The 13,063-nt window shown below is 45.0% G+C and overlaps 1 protein-coding gene across 1 annotated transcript in view; it reads left to right on the top strand.

The window, feature by feature from the left end:
* Positions 1-13,063, top strand: part of ARHGAP40 (Rho GTPase activating protein 40) — a 35,819-nt gene continuing 22,756 nt past the window's right edge. Inside the window, exon 1 of the mRNA XM_050907553.1 lies at positions 1-56. The gene's annotated coding sequence lies outside the window, so the exon portion shown is untranslated. The remainder of the gene's footprint in view (positions 57-13,063) is intronic.

Raw genomic sequence — 13,063 nt, 5'->3', positions numbered from 1 at the left:
TGTGGGGACCTCTTTGGCAAGTATTTTTCTCTGGATCATGAATTTGGAGTATTTAGGTAAGAGGATTTAGTTTTTATTGTAATCATTCAACAAGAGAAGCTTCAGTAACACAGAGGGGGTTCCAGCCTAATCTCTGAAGTAGTTTCAGCTAGTCTGACCCAATATAAAAACTTCTGGGGACATTTTTAAAACTATAAGATACTAAAATCTATCAAAAAAACCCTAAGTGTGACATTGCTTTGAAAACTGCATTTGTACTTAGTCCACACTCTGGTCTTTAGGTGTTTCACTTTTAATCTTAATAACTAGCTTAGTTGTGTAGCTATGATCAGGTCACTCTGACTTTTCTCCTCCCCTTGTCTTACCATCCTTGCTAAAACTCTAGCTTATCTGAGTCAAGCTATCAGTAGGTATTTTTTGGCTGTCTCATACCCTTGGTAGCTCTGAACCATTTGCTCTGCACTGATTGTGGGGCCATGCCATGTGCATGACTTCTTTTCTTTCAGGAGTGGATGTTTGGCATTCTTTGGGCAGTAACTCCTATGGGATGCCCGAAAACACACTGACTCATGGTGAGTTCAGCCCATGGAGCCCATCCCGCTGCTTGTGATTATGGTGCAGGAAATAAACAAGATGACAACCTAATCTATCACTTCTTTGGGCTGAGAACTGGGGCAGCAGAATAAGATAGTCTGTTTCTGACACTCTTCCTATTTGTAGCTCTGTTGCGCCATCCATTTCCCAGAAGGGAACAGAAAATCCAACTTGCAAAAATCAAAATGAGGTTTGTGAAATGGGCTGGGATGCGAGCTTGGGAATTGGAGCTCTTGCATATTCTTTTTCCTTTGAAAATTAAGGAGGTGCAAAGCGTTCCGTGAAGGTGGTGCTGGGGGCAAGCTCTGCAGTGTGGGCTCCAGTCCCGTGTGAGCTCGACTGACACAACTGGGCTGGCATGAGATGGTGGTTACTCATTGCAGCCAGAGAGGGAACCGACTGCTGATCCTTTGTCCCATCTGCCTCTCTTCTATCACACCTTAGAAATGATGTGTAGCACTTTGTCAGCTGGTTGCAGTGATGATAGGTCCCTGTGTTTGAAGGAAGTGAACAAGCAGCTTGGTGATTATTAATCTGGTGCCTGTTGCTTCTTTCTCCCTTGAGTGTCCAGCAAGAAAGATACGGTTTTTGCAAGGCACAGCACCTGGTAGATGTCAAGCATGTGTTTGAATAGGGAGGTAAACAAGGTCATCCTCAGAAACCCGCTAAGACTTCTAATTTTGTACAGTCTGAAAATGCCCAGGAGGCAGAAACATATTCAATTGAAATTAGTAAGTCTTGGTTATTCATCAGAATAAGTGGTTTTGTGCATTAAGAATAGCTACTGTGTCTTAGCGCTTCCTCCCATTGTTACAGCTCTTCCTTGAGCAGTGGAAATGTTTTGGGTGGTTTAAATTACATTTACAGTAGTAATTAGGTTTAAGCAGCTTTGCAGTTTGCTTATCTAAATATACATCTGTGTCTAAAGAGCGTATGATTTTTTTTTTTTCCTCCTCCTTCACTCCCCCAAGCCATGACGTTGTCAAACAGGGTGGGCAGCTGGAGGCAGTCATGTATGCAACCACTGGCCCGTGTCTGGTGGAGATCTCTGCTCAGAGCTGCTGCTTCTGATGGTAACATGATGAAGTGGCTCTGGCTTTGACTGCCAGCCGGCTAGTCCTGCTCCACTACAGCATAGCATCCCACCAGATACCAGGGGTTCCTCCTTTCCCCAATGTTTTTTTCTTTTTTCTTAAATGTGAGATTAATAGCCATCTGCATGCAAACAGTCTCAGCTTAGGAAGCATCTGTTCTTGCTGTTTGTCTACCACCTGAAGTCCTAATCCTCTGTCGCAACTCTTGGGTGCAGTAAAGCAGATTATATGCTCTGACATACAGCTTGTGGCTGCAGGCAGGTTGGGTTTTACAGTAAGGAGAGTCTGACTGTTCATCGTCAGGTCTGAGCCACCCTAAGCGTGGGTAGAGCAGGAGGGTCAGGGGGGCGATGCTGGGCAGTCGGGGAAGGTGATGCTTTACCTCTCCACTTGCACTGGGTTGATACCCCAGCACCCATGGGCATGCCTGTATCTCTCCCAGTAGGATGACAAATTAGATCTCGTCTCGTGAAGTAAAGTCACGAGCGGAAGCGCTTTGTAGGGTCTGAGTGTTGCTGTGGCTGTTTCTTGACAGCTGTTGAGCTGAGAGATACTTGTTTGGTTTCCCAGCTCAGGGCAGAGCAGAGCCAGCGTTGCGGGGCTGGCTGCTGGGAGCCGGTGCCTGTTACCCAGATGTGATTGCAATTTAGCGCTTCGCCCCAGGGCACAGCCTGGGTGCTGCCTCCCTGGCAGACTGGGAACAAGCTGGGACTTGGATAATCTCACCGCCTTGGTGACTCCAGAAACTGTAATAATCTCTTAATCTTAATGGGTCCACGTGATGAATAGGTAGCACTACTTGAGGATTTTCTTGATATGTGACGGAGCGGAGAGGAGATAAATTATTTTCAGGCTTTCCTAATATTATGTACTCTGTAAAAATAAACCTGCTGGAGAAAAAAGAATTGTGTGTTAGGGATTTCAGCTACGTTCAGGTTTTTCCACTCTACTGCACATTGCAGTGTCTTTCACTTGCATTTGATTTTCATGGTAACAAATTACTTTGGGGTTGCTTGAAAAATGTAATGCTGCCATAAGATCTGTGATGCAGCTCATGAACGTTGTGTTCAAGCCGCCCTGAAGGCACTGATGCTGAGCTCTGTCAGGCAGCGTTCAGAGGCAGGTCTCCCAGGCTGGTGGGGTCCCTGCGGTCTGGCAGAGGATTCCTGTCATCGTCAGGTCTCCGGCCTGCATGTGCTTTGCCCAGCTGAAATTCCCGATTATCCAAAAGCATGTTGGATGTTTTCCCCTCTCCTTTTTGGTCCTGAAAAAAATCAGGTTTACTGAGTGAGCCAAGTCATGTCAGTTTGGCAGGACGTGTAGATACCTTCAGAAATAACTCATGCACTAAAGCTGTGACGATAACAGCGCTGGGTCTGGACCAGTGATTCATTTGAACTAATTGGCTGCTGAGAGCATTGGTATGTCTCCTTGTCTCCATATTTGAGTAAGATTCAGCTCCTGTGATCCAGATGATCTCGTCCTAGTGAGCTTGGATCATCTCTGATGATGCCAGGAAGACTGTCCTGGAGCATGAAACGTGCTGGAGAGCTCGAAACTAGAGTTGGAATATTTATCCTGATTCACTCCGTCCAAAAATGCAGACTCAGCTGGCCTCATGTCCTATTCCTCCACCTCTTTTTTCACAAGCTAGGAAATAAACTTGCTGATTATTCCTCTCAAATACCATGAATAACCAAAGTCCAGACAGGAGTGAATACATGAAAGGCCGTAGGTGGTAGTGCAGCTGTTATTATCCACAGAGATCTTAAACTTTCCGTAATGCTTGTGTACTGCTTTATATGAGTAATCAAAGCTGAATGTACTATTAAAGAATTCTGTTTTCATTCTGGATACTTTAAATTCTCCTCATTTTTGCAACAAACCCGCCTGAATTATTACTGCTGCGTTAGAAACCTGCGACGATGAAGCTCGCTCGTACGAGTGACTGGCAGTCTGTCTGTCTGAAAATCTGCTGGTCAAAAAGGACAAGCAGCTGGCTGAAGTTATTAAAAGAAATGTAATGAGAAGGAACATAGCTGAGGGATAAAAGAAATGTAGTTGTGGGCTGTTGTGCCCATCTACTTGCAGTACTGGCAGCTTAGATGTGCTTTTGCGTATAGGAGAAGCAATGGCCTGAAACCCAACCACTTGTTTCAGGCCAAGGTGCGCTTGGTGGAAGGCCTTTTGGAAAGGCTGGGTGCTCCCTGGGGAGAAATAACGCTTTCCTGAGTTTGTAAAAACAGTGACGCTTAGAGCAGGCACATATCCTCTCATAGATGTTTTTGTTGTCGTCCCTCCTTGCTCTCCCTTCTCATGTCTCAAACCCTGGGCAGTTTGTGTGGTCACATATGATGGTGTACGCTTCTGTCCGATGTAGCTTTGCAGCAGCCGTTGTCTGTGTACCTGAATAAAAGCATCAGAATTGTTTTGATTTGCTTTTTGCATGTTGCTAAGTTCTTCGTTATTGGATGAATTTTGATAATTAGATATTAGGAAGAAATTCTTCACTATGAGGGCGGTGAGGCACTGGAACAGGTTGCCCAGAGAAGTTGTGGCTGCCCCATCCCTGGAAGTGTTCAAGGCCAGGTTGGATGGGGCTTTGAGCAACCTGGTCTAGTGGAAGGTGTCCCTGCCCATGGCAGAGGGGGTTGGAAGGAGATGATCTTTAAGGTCCCTTATCATTCTATGATAATATGCTGCCTACGTATAATTCAGTGCTGTCGTAAAAGCTCATGGATGGGCTTTGGTTATCACTGTGAATTTCACAAGCTGGTACGTTCTGTGGGTTGTCTTGGTTTGCAGCTAATGGAGGAGGAGCTATATGGATTACCTGAGTTTTGAGAATCGTAAGGGATCAAATTCATTAGGACCACTTGTAGTGAACAAGCTAAATAAGAAATATAACACGCAATGTATATGCAAGGCCTGTGGGTTTACTGGGAACAGGAGTGAGCCAGGGGAAGCCAGCTCTAACTCCAGCTGTACCCAAGAGCTTTCCCACAGGCGTGTTCGGTTACCTGGAGAAAGACCCACCTTCAGCAGGGTGGTTCCTTCTCACTGGAGGGCTGTCCTCTTGGTTTGCTTCACAGCGGCTAAAATTTTGGGAGGAGGAATAAAATTTTGCAGGAATTGGGGGTAAGGAGAAAAAGGGGTGGGTGGGGGGGAAAGATTCCCATGAATATTTTTGCATACTTAGCATGGGGAGTTGTAAGCGTCCCAGAGCAAATATCCTGCCTGCGCCTGCCCGGGGGGACTGAAGTTTGGGCAGTCGGGCAGCGTTCCTTCTGCAGCAGGTCGGCACCTCGTGTTCGCGAGGTGGGGTGAAAGCGGCTGGACTAAAGCAGTGGCTGGAAAAATACCTGTGTTAATGGGTAAGGAACAAAAGTGAGAGGGCCTCTTTGCATGCTTTTATGAGGGGTTGTCTTTAAAATAGCTGCTGCTGCCCTTTAAGCTGTTGCAGGCAGAGCAGGCTGAGCCATAGATCCAGTCTTACTGGGAATATTGGAAACGAAGAGCCGGGTTATTACCTGCGCTGGAGAAGCTTTGCGTGTCTTTGTTAAGGAAACGTAAATAAATGACTTGTCCCTTTAACTTCAGGATTATGAATAGTAAATGTTAGAGGAAAGGGAAGTTACAGAAACACTGTGAAAGGAGGTTTGGTGGAGAGAATAACAAGGAAAGAACAAAACCTGTTATGACGGCTCCAGGGAATCCGATTGCTTTAACCCTTTGCTTGCTTGTGTGTTGCTTGTTGATGAAATTTTAAAGAAGGATCTGGATCTTGCAAAATATTCTCTGTGGGTGTTACGGGTTTGCGCTGCTCTTTCAACACCAGTGTCTTACATCCAGCTGGGATTTACTCACTGCTCAGCTATGGCAGGAAATGCTGAATTTGCTTTTTTAATAAGCGCTTGAGTTTTTTGCTGCCCCCCCTCCCCCCGCCCCGAGTCCCCAGGGAGATATTTTGTGCTTTTCTTGATGTTCTCTTACTTCAGAGAAGTACAGTTTTGAGGAGCAAATACGCTGTTTGACTCCTCCTTCCCAGTGCTGCTTTTGAGAGTTACTTTTTCACGTAGCTGAGGCTTGAGTTAATGTTTAGCAAGCCTTAGCTTCAGCCCAGGCTTGGAACTAACTCCTTGCTATTTTCTGCTTACTCCGAGCGCTGGATGCTGACTGTGGGCTGTGTCCTTCAGCCCGCGTCCCAGGCGTGGGCGGCTCAGCCTCGGGCAGCGCTGCCTTGAAGGCGCAGGTGGATTTACTGTCACTTCTGCTCGGTCCGCCCAGGCGGGTGGATGCAGGGAGGGAGGAGAGGATGCTCACGGCCACCCGATCGGCACCTCGTGAGTGACGAGGAGTGACTCTTCGTTATCAGCCACGAGGCTCGGCAGCCGCTCCTTGACTGAACAGTGGAGGGGCACGGATGGACTGACCACCGCTCTCCTCCCCATCCGGACATGGATGAGCGTGGCACATGTGGCTCCGGGGTGGCCAGAAGTGGGATCCCCAGGCCCCGGCTGGTGTTGGCGCCTGCCCGGCCAGCCAGCTGCGCCCGGCTTGGCAGCCTCGGCAGGTACGGAGCGCCGTCGCGGGGTACGGGGCGATCACTGCTCTCCTTCCTCCTGAAGGCAGGGCATAGAGGCAAGGCAATGCCTGGGGCGGGATAGGTGGAAAGAAGGTAAATTTCTAGAGGTGAGCAGGCTGTAATGTGCTCTTCAAAACTGTGCTTTGACTGCCTTGATCATGAAATGAAACCTACTAAAAAAACTTGTTGTTGTTGTTGTATTTTTTAATTAACTCTATAATTGGGATGAGTGCAGCAAGCTGTGGAAGTGGGACCTGGGGGGTGCGTGCGTGGCTGGGGGGCTAAAATGCAGACTGCGTGTTTGCTTGTGATTCAGTAGTAACGCTGCCCTGGCAGCTTGTGGGGTTTGAGGGCTGTTCAGTGATTTGTAGAACCATATGAAGGTAAGAACTGCATATTTATAAATATTGTGCAAAGCACACATACTAAAGGATACAACTGAAAACTGAACTACTTTGCTTGGCAAACACTGTACTGTTTGTGTGCTTAAATGACATTAAATGACTTAAGACTTCATCTAACATGTGTTTGCATCAGCTTAGAAGTTGCACCAAGTTTCAGAACTCTCTGCTGCAGTAATCAAAACCTGTTGGTTTTGTGTGAATGTACTCACAGTGATTTTATTTCTAACCATAGCTCACGTTTTCATGTTTCCATCTGATTTATTTTTCCTGGTCTGCTTTGACCTTGTATGTAGAAGCAAGAAAGGAAATCTTTAAAAGATCCCAGGCAAAATTTGAGATTAAAAAAAAAAAAAAATTAATAGTAATCTTAGGGGGAGTGACACAGGAGTAACATGGTAAATTACTTTAAAATTACCCATGTGTAAGAGGACTAGACTAGCATCTTGAGTACTGCAGGGTTTCTTTGATAAAAATCAAAATATTCAGTAACAACTTATGGTTTTTGCCAAACAAGTTAGTTGAGTTCCAGTGTCTGTACTGGTGCCAGAACACCTCTGTGGTCAGATCTGAAGAGGTACTACAGCAGGAACACCAAATTTGCTCCCTAACTTTGACCAAAACACTTAACTCCTAGCAAGTGGCAATTCGCATCTGTTCATTCAGGCCTCCCCAGCGGGTGAAACGCGTTCCATATGTATATGTGTAACTAAGCCTCTCTGCTAGGATTGACCTAAAATATGCCTGTACAATAAGGTGATGATACGCCAACCATCCTGGTCTTCTAATTAATTGACTTTAATGACTGTTTATTTTTGCAGCAGTAACTGTGGCATGCTTGTTGTTTCCCATTAAGACGCCTACCGGCTTACCCGGCAGTGGTGGTGTCATGCCTCCAAAGCACTGCTGAGAAAAAGCCATTGCTGAGCCAGCTCTCCCTCCCTCGTGCTCCTCCTCTCGGTGGTGTAAAGCTTGTGGTACCCAAGGTGGCTTGCGGCTGGGGTCGGTGGCCCTGGGCTTGCAGGTGGCGATCCAGTTATTAGTTATAGAATTATTTATAAATCTCAACCAAGGGGAGGCTTTTCATGGCAATGTAATAGCCAAGCACTTTGTCTTATGTGTAGTAACTCTTACCTGAGAAATCCAAGCAAGGAGCTTGTGACTGTCCTTCCCATCTTCCGGCATCCCTAACCCTCTCATGCGTGAAGCATAGCTGGATCCCAGCACATCTCTCAGCCCCTCCTTACTTTGTGCTGGTCAGCAGGTTACTCTTGTGATCTCTTCAAAGTCTCTTGCCTGTTCCCATACATCTGAGCAACAACTTATAATTACTTATTCTCTGCTGTGATGTAGGTACAGCTGGTAGAATGGGCTACAAGAAGAAATGAGAATGAGTTCTATCATCCTGATATACTCTAAGCTCAACATTAAAGAACTTGTAGGACAAATATTCAGTGTGTGGGAATCTGTGCTTTTATAAAAAGACCTTTGCATTAATGAACGATCACACAAAAAATAAATTCACAGCCTTTTTATAAAGGATTCAAACACACTAGCAGTCTTTCCTCTGAAAGCCATGTGGTCCCTCGCCCCCTTTGTCCCTAAGCTGGGCAGCTGAGGTGTACAGAGGTTTAACATCTCGCCTGAAGTCACAGCAGTGATGGAAATAAAGTAAGGGTGTCTCGTCTGACGTAACAGTAGCGTGTTTTGAGGATGCGTTTAGTAACTGGGAGGTATTGACTCATTCTGGCCTCGGCAGAATCCCTGGCAGTGTGTGCTACGGGGCTGTGACAGCCAAGTCACTAAAGGGCAGTCAGTCCGTGCCAGCCGCTTCATGGGAGTGCCATGCACAGGCTCAGCCTCGCGGCAGCCGGAGGGAGCCCAGGGCAGCTTCTGCACTGAGGAGGGGGTAGTGAGTAAGAACAAGTATGCAGGAGGTCCTGTCTGCACCCGGTGCCGCTGGTCTGTGGGTTTTGCAGCCCCGTGCTAACTGGTCTGTGGGGTTTGGCATCCTGGTGTCGTGCTGATAGGTGGAACTTGAATGGCAGACTGGATCTCTGTGGCTGCTGGATGGACAAAGCTGCTTGTGTGTTTACATGAACGTGGATTCAGTGGAGTGTTTGAGGATGGAAATAGGGATGAGAATGCCACCTTTTAATTAACAATTCTCATCTAATCATCCGGTAGATCAGGCTTATGAATTCACAGTTGCATTAAAGATCGCAGTACTGCTAAAGCTTTGTTTTGGCCAGGTACCCCTTCCTCGCAGCCGGATTTCCGTGTCAATGAAAGCCCTTTCCTGTTTGGCTTACTGTGCTAACGCAGGGAAAGTGAACAACGGGCTCGTCTGCAGTGACCTTACAGTGAAACAAAAAAACACGTACAGAGAGCGTGGCTTACGTCTTCTGAGGCCAAAACGAACGCTGGCGTGACGGGACAGACACCCAGCTAATAGACTAAACTAAATATGGCTTTGAATATTTTTAATTTGGCTGTATCTGCCTGGGCTTATCAATCCGGTGTTTGTTCTGCTCTGAGTCTCGGTCTGAGACACCTCCAGGCCGATCTGTAATTACAGGCCACTTTTGCTATTCCTTAGCTTGCTTATTTAGACCCTTACTAGACAGAGCAGAGACAAATCTATTCCAGATGAAGGCCTGAGACACAGACGTTGAAATGGAGTTTCTTTGCCCTTAAATACTTTGATAGAAACACTTATTGTCAGGTAAGTTATAACCTATGCTTTATTTAAAACTCCCAGTGCTGTGGTGGAGGTAACCTCTGGAGTCTGGGTCCAGCACAGAAAGCGAGAGAGGTGCTAAGCTAAAGCCGTGCGTTACACAAAAGCGTCAGGATTCAAGTCTTTAGCTCCACGTAGCACCGGGCAAAGGATGGCTGGTTTGTCTTCCTGGTGTCACTAGGGATGCCAGGGCAGGAGTTGGGGAGTGCCTTGTTGTTGTTGGAGCGGGGAAAGCTGGAGCTGGTACGAATTACTCCACGCATGCAGAGCTATCTGGCACGTCCTCTTTATCACTTGCAGAACAGGCTTCTTCAAAACAACCTTAAATGACGCTGCTCCCCGAGCTGCTTGCATAATGGAAGATCTTGATGAACTGATAGCTGTGTTACTGAAAACAAGCTGTAATCTTATTAGCAAATTGTAGTAGTGACATCTTAGCTATTCTTGCTGGTGCTATAGAGACAGACCTTCAAGTGTGCCATCCCATGGCTGTGAAGTCCTTGATAAAATGCCTTAATGCGAACATAAGTGGTGGTTGGCAGCAGTGCTATATAAAATAGCCTGGGCTAAAGGCACTGTAACTTCTCGTAGGGGATGCTCTCAGTGAAACTACTAGGTATATGAGCACATCCCCTATGGTTAGAGGTATGCAAAGACGTGTGTCAGTAGTGGCAGCCTGCTTCTAAGATTGCTTTAATTCTGGCTCTTTAGCTGCTTTGGTTTAGTTAAGCCAGGGAAAGTAAAGCATGGTAAGAGTATATTGGGTAAGTTACTGTTCATCGCTGCCACAGTAATTTGATAATTAGTCTGTCTTTGCTTTTACGGTCTGGTCCAAGGAATTTGAACCAGCCACGTGTTTTTCATTTTCTTCTAAGAGTAAACTTCAGTAGTGCTTTTTTGCTTCTTGTTGTGGGGAGAAGGGAGGAATTGGTAGTCTGTGGTGTTTGTACTTTGTGTACAAAATTTGACGGACTGTAAGGGTAACAAAGCTAGGCTTTCAAGATTTGCAGTAGAGCTTTCTTTTGGTTTAGACCTTTGGAAGAAAAGTTGTGGAGCTTTTGTCCACAAGGCATCTCCTGGATAAATTTGCTATCTGTGTTGGGAATAGAGTTTTGTGTAATTCTGTGTGTCTGAATGAAATAGCTGATTATGCATATTTCATCTAAGATTTTGATAAGAAGTAGATTGACTTCTTCCATACGGGGACCTATTCTTATATTAGCATTGATATCTTTGAAAGACTGAGGTTTAAACTTCCAACACTTTCAGTAAGCAAAATATATATTTTTTTATATAGCTATAGGTATGTGACTGACTGCTTCAGGATTTTCTCCAGTTTTTCAAATACTCCTGTCTGTTGTTTCTGGATGCCTTTATCCTACTACATGATTTTTAAAGAAGAAAACCTGTCACGTTATGAATTGTGGTGGGCTGATCTTTAGGTGATTCTTTCTCTTCAGAATTAACTACACAGTTCTTCATTTGGGTTTAAACTGCTTGCTTAGGGTTGGAACTTGGAAGCAACGTGAAGAGGGACTTTTTCCTGCATAGACTTTTTTTTTGGTTTCTTTTAATCTTGTGCTTTTGTACCCATCAATTGTTTTTGACCTTGAAGTAAATTGAAAGCAGGTAAGATGTGTGTGTGTTGTGACGCTAATGTATTTTTGTTCTCTGACTTAGTGTCTTTATCTGTCAAAATACTGCAACCAGTTGATAGAATAATTTCTCACTTTTTTTTTTTTCTTTCAAAAGAGCTTGTGTTTCATGCTAGTGGTCTGAATTGCTATAATGCTGTGACTTGGTGTGCTGCTCCCAACTTGCTCTTGAGGTTAAATTGGACTCCTTCCATCTGTTTCTTTGTTTCATGCATATCTTTACGCTTGCTCCAGATCTTTGGAAATGTCTTGATAAACTAGGTGCTTGTTGTGTGGAAGGACTGCCTTGTATGAATTAATTCTTCTGTTCTTGTTGCTTTTTTCTCATCTTAGTTTTTCTGGAAACAGTATTAAATGAATTCCATTTTCTTGGCTTACACTTGTCACCTCCTGTTCTGTTTGAAATGCTTGAGAAGGAACCTCTTTATTTATTCATCTACTGGAGAGGTATTTCAATGAGGGAAGGGTGTTGAGCAAGCAGTGGAGTAGTCTAGGCAGCTAGAGATCCTTTGAGAAGCTCTCTGATGGGAATGATTCAAGCCTGGAATGAACAAATGCATAGCAACAGTGTTTAATTTATTTTGATATTCAAGAGGGCCAAGAGTTGCATGAGTGTTTGCAATATATTTGCCGTGTGTTGACAGTATCTAGGATCAGATCAAAAACTACTGTGAGACTGTGTATTCTAGCCCAGGATTGGTGAGCCACCATCACTCAGAGTCAGCGCTATGCAGGCATGCAGATCTTGCTAAGGACTACCAGTGCTCTGCATGGAGGGGATTTATAGAAGAAATAATATGAAAATGAACTGTATAAGGTCCATGCCAGTCTAATTTCTCATAACTGTGTTATTAATACCGTTAAGTCAAGGTTAGACTGAAGGTGTTAGGCGAGTCAGCTGAATGAATCTTGAGCCCCATTAAAACTGGCTCTGCTCTTAAACAAGAGGAGAAGGTTGCGTTAGGATGGTCGGTCTTTCCGCAGAGTCATTCCTTTATGGTTGTCCTTAACTAGATCTTTCTACCAGTTTGCTTTTTGTTGGGTTAATTTTTAAAACTTTATAATCTTAAGCTTTTTGTTACGTTAACAGTGCAACTGAGTGAACTTGATTATTCCACCTACTCTTTGCCCAGTTGCAACTGAGCGATTAACATTTTAAGCCAACAATCTACACTTTCAATCTAAACTGTTGCTATGTTTATACGTCACAGATTGCCCTCCATTGACTTGGGAATGCAATGAGGAAGAACAATCTTGTAGGTGCACTGAATCTAAAATTAACCTTCCACCTGGGTAGTTGGATTTGTAAAGCACTGTGTTCAAGCAAAAAAAAATTTAGACCAGAAAATAAAACATTTTCTAAATTTAAAGGCCTGAGTTTGCTTTGGTGTTGTCCTGTGAGACAGGAACAACAGAGCTAGCTTAGGACTTGTAGAGCTAGGCTTTGGATCCTCCTACTGGTGTGTAGGGCTGCTGTGTGACATTAGCATCCTGCACCTTGGTGAAATTGAGTTTAGTGCATCAGTCCATGGGGTTGTTGAGAAAAAAAGGTAGGATGGCTTTTGGGCTGTGTGACGCACAAGTAGTTCAAATATGGCTCTCCTAGAGTAGGCATATAGTGTGACTGGTGGTGGAGCTTTTTGGTGCAAGCACTACTAGATCATCTGTATTTCCAGCTGTGGAAGGAAGCAAAATAACTATGGGTGGTATGGAAGCATGAGTCAGAGTGGGATGGGGTACAGCAGTTCGCTGTTGTTCAGCAAAACTCCTTGCACCAGTACTCTCTTGTCTTGATACGGACTGAAGGTGCTGGTAGATCAAAAATAGCTGCTGGCAAGGCTATAGCCTGAAACCTGGCCTGTAAGGATGTTGTGACCCTTCTCAGGTGTGCACCAGGAATATGCCCTAATGCCTTAGATAAATATTACTCCACTTGGTCGTAGTATCTCCTGGACTAAAACTTGCATTCAGGATCTGGTATCTGGGTAAGTCAC

This window comes from Gymnogyps californianus, chromosome 17 (assembly GCF_018139145.2).
Source record: "Gymnogyps californianus isolate 813 chromosome 17, ASM1813914v2, whole genome shotgun sequence".
NCBI lineage: Eukaryota > Metazoa > Chordata > Aves > Accipitriformes > Cathartidae > Gymnogyps > Gymnogyps californianus.
The sequence above is the reverse complement of the archived record's forward strand: the minus strand, read 5'-3'. Positions and strand labels throughout refer to the sequence as shown.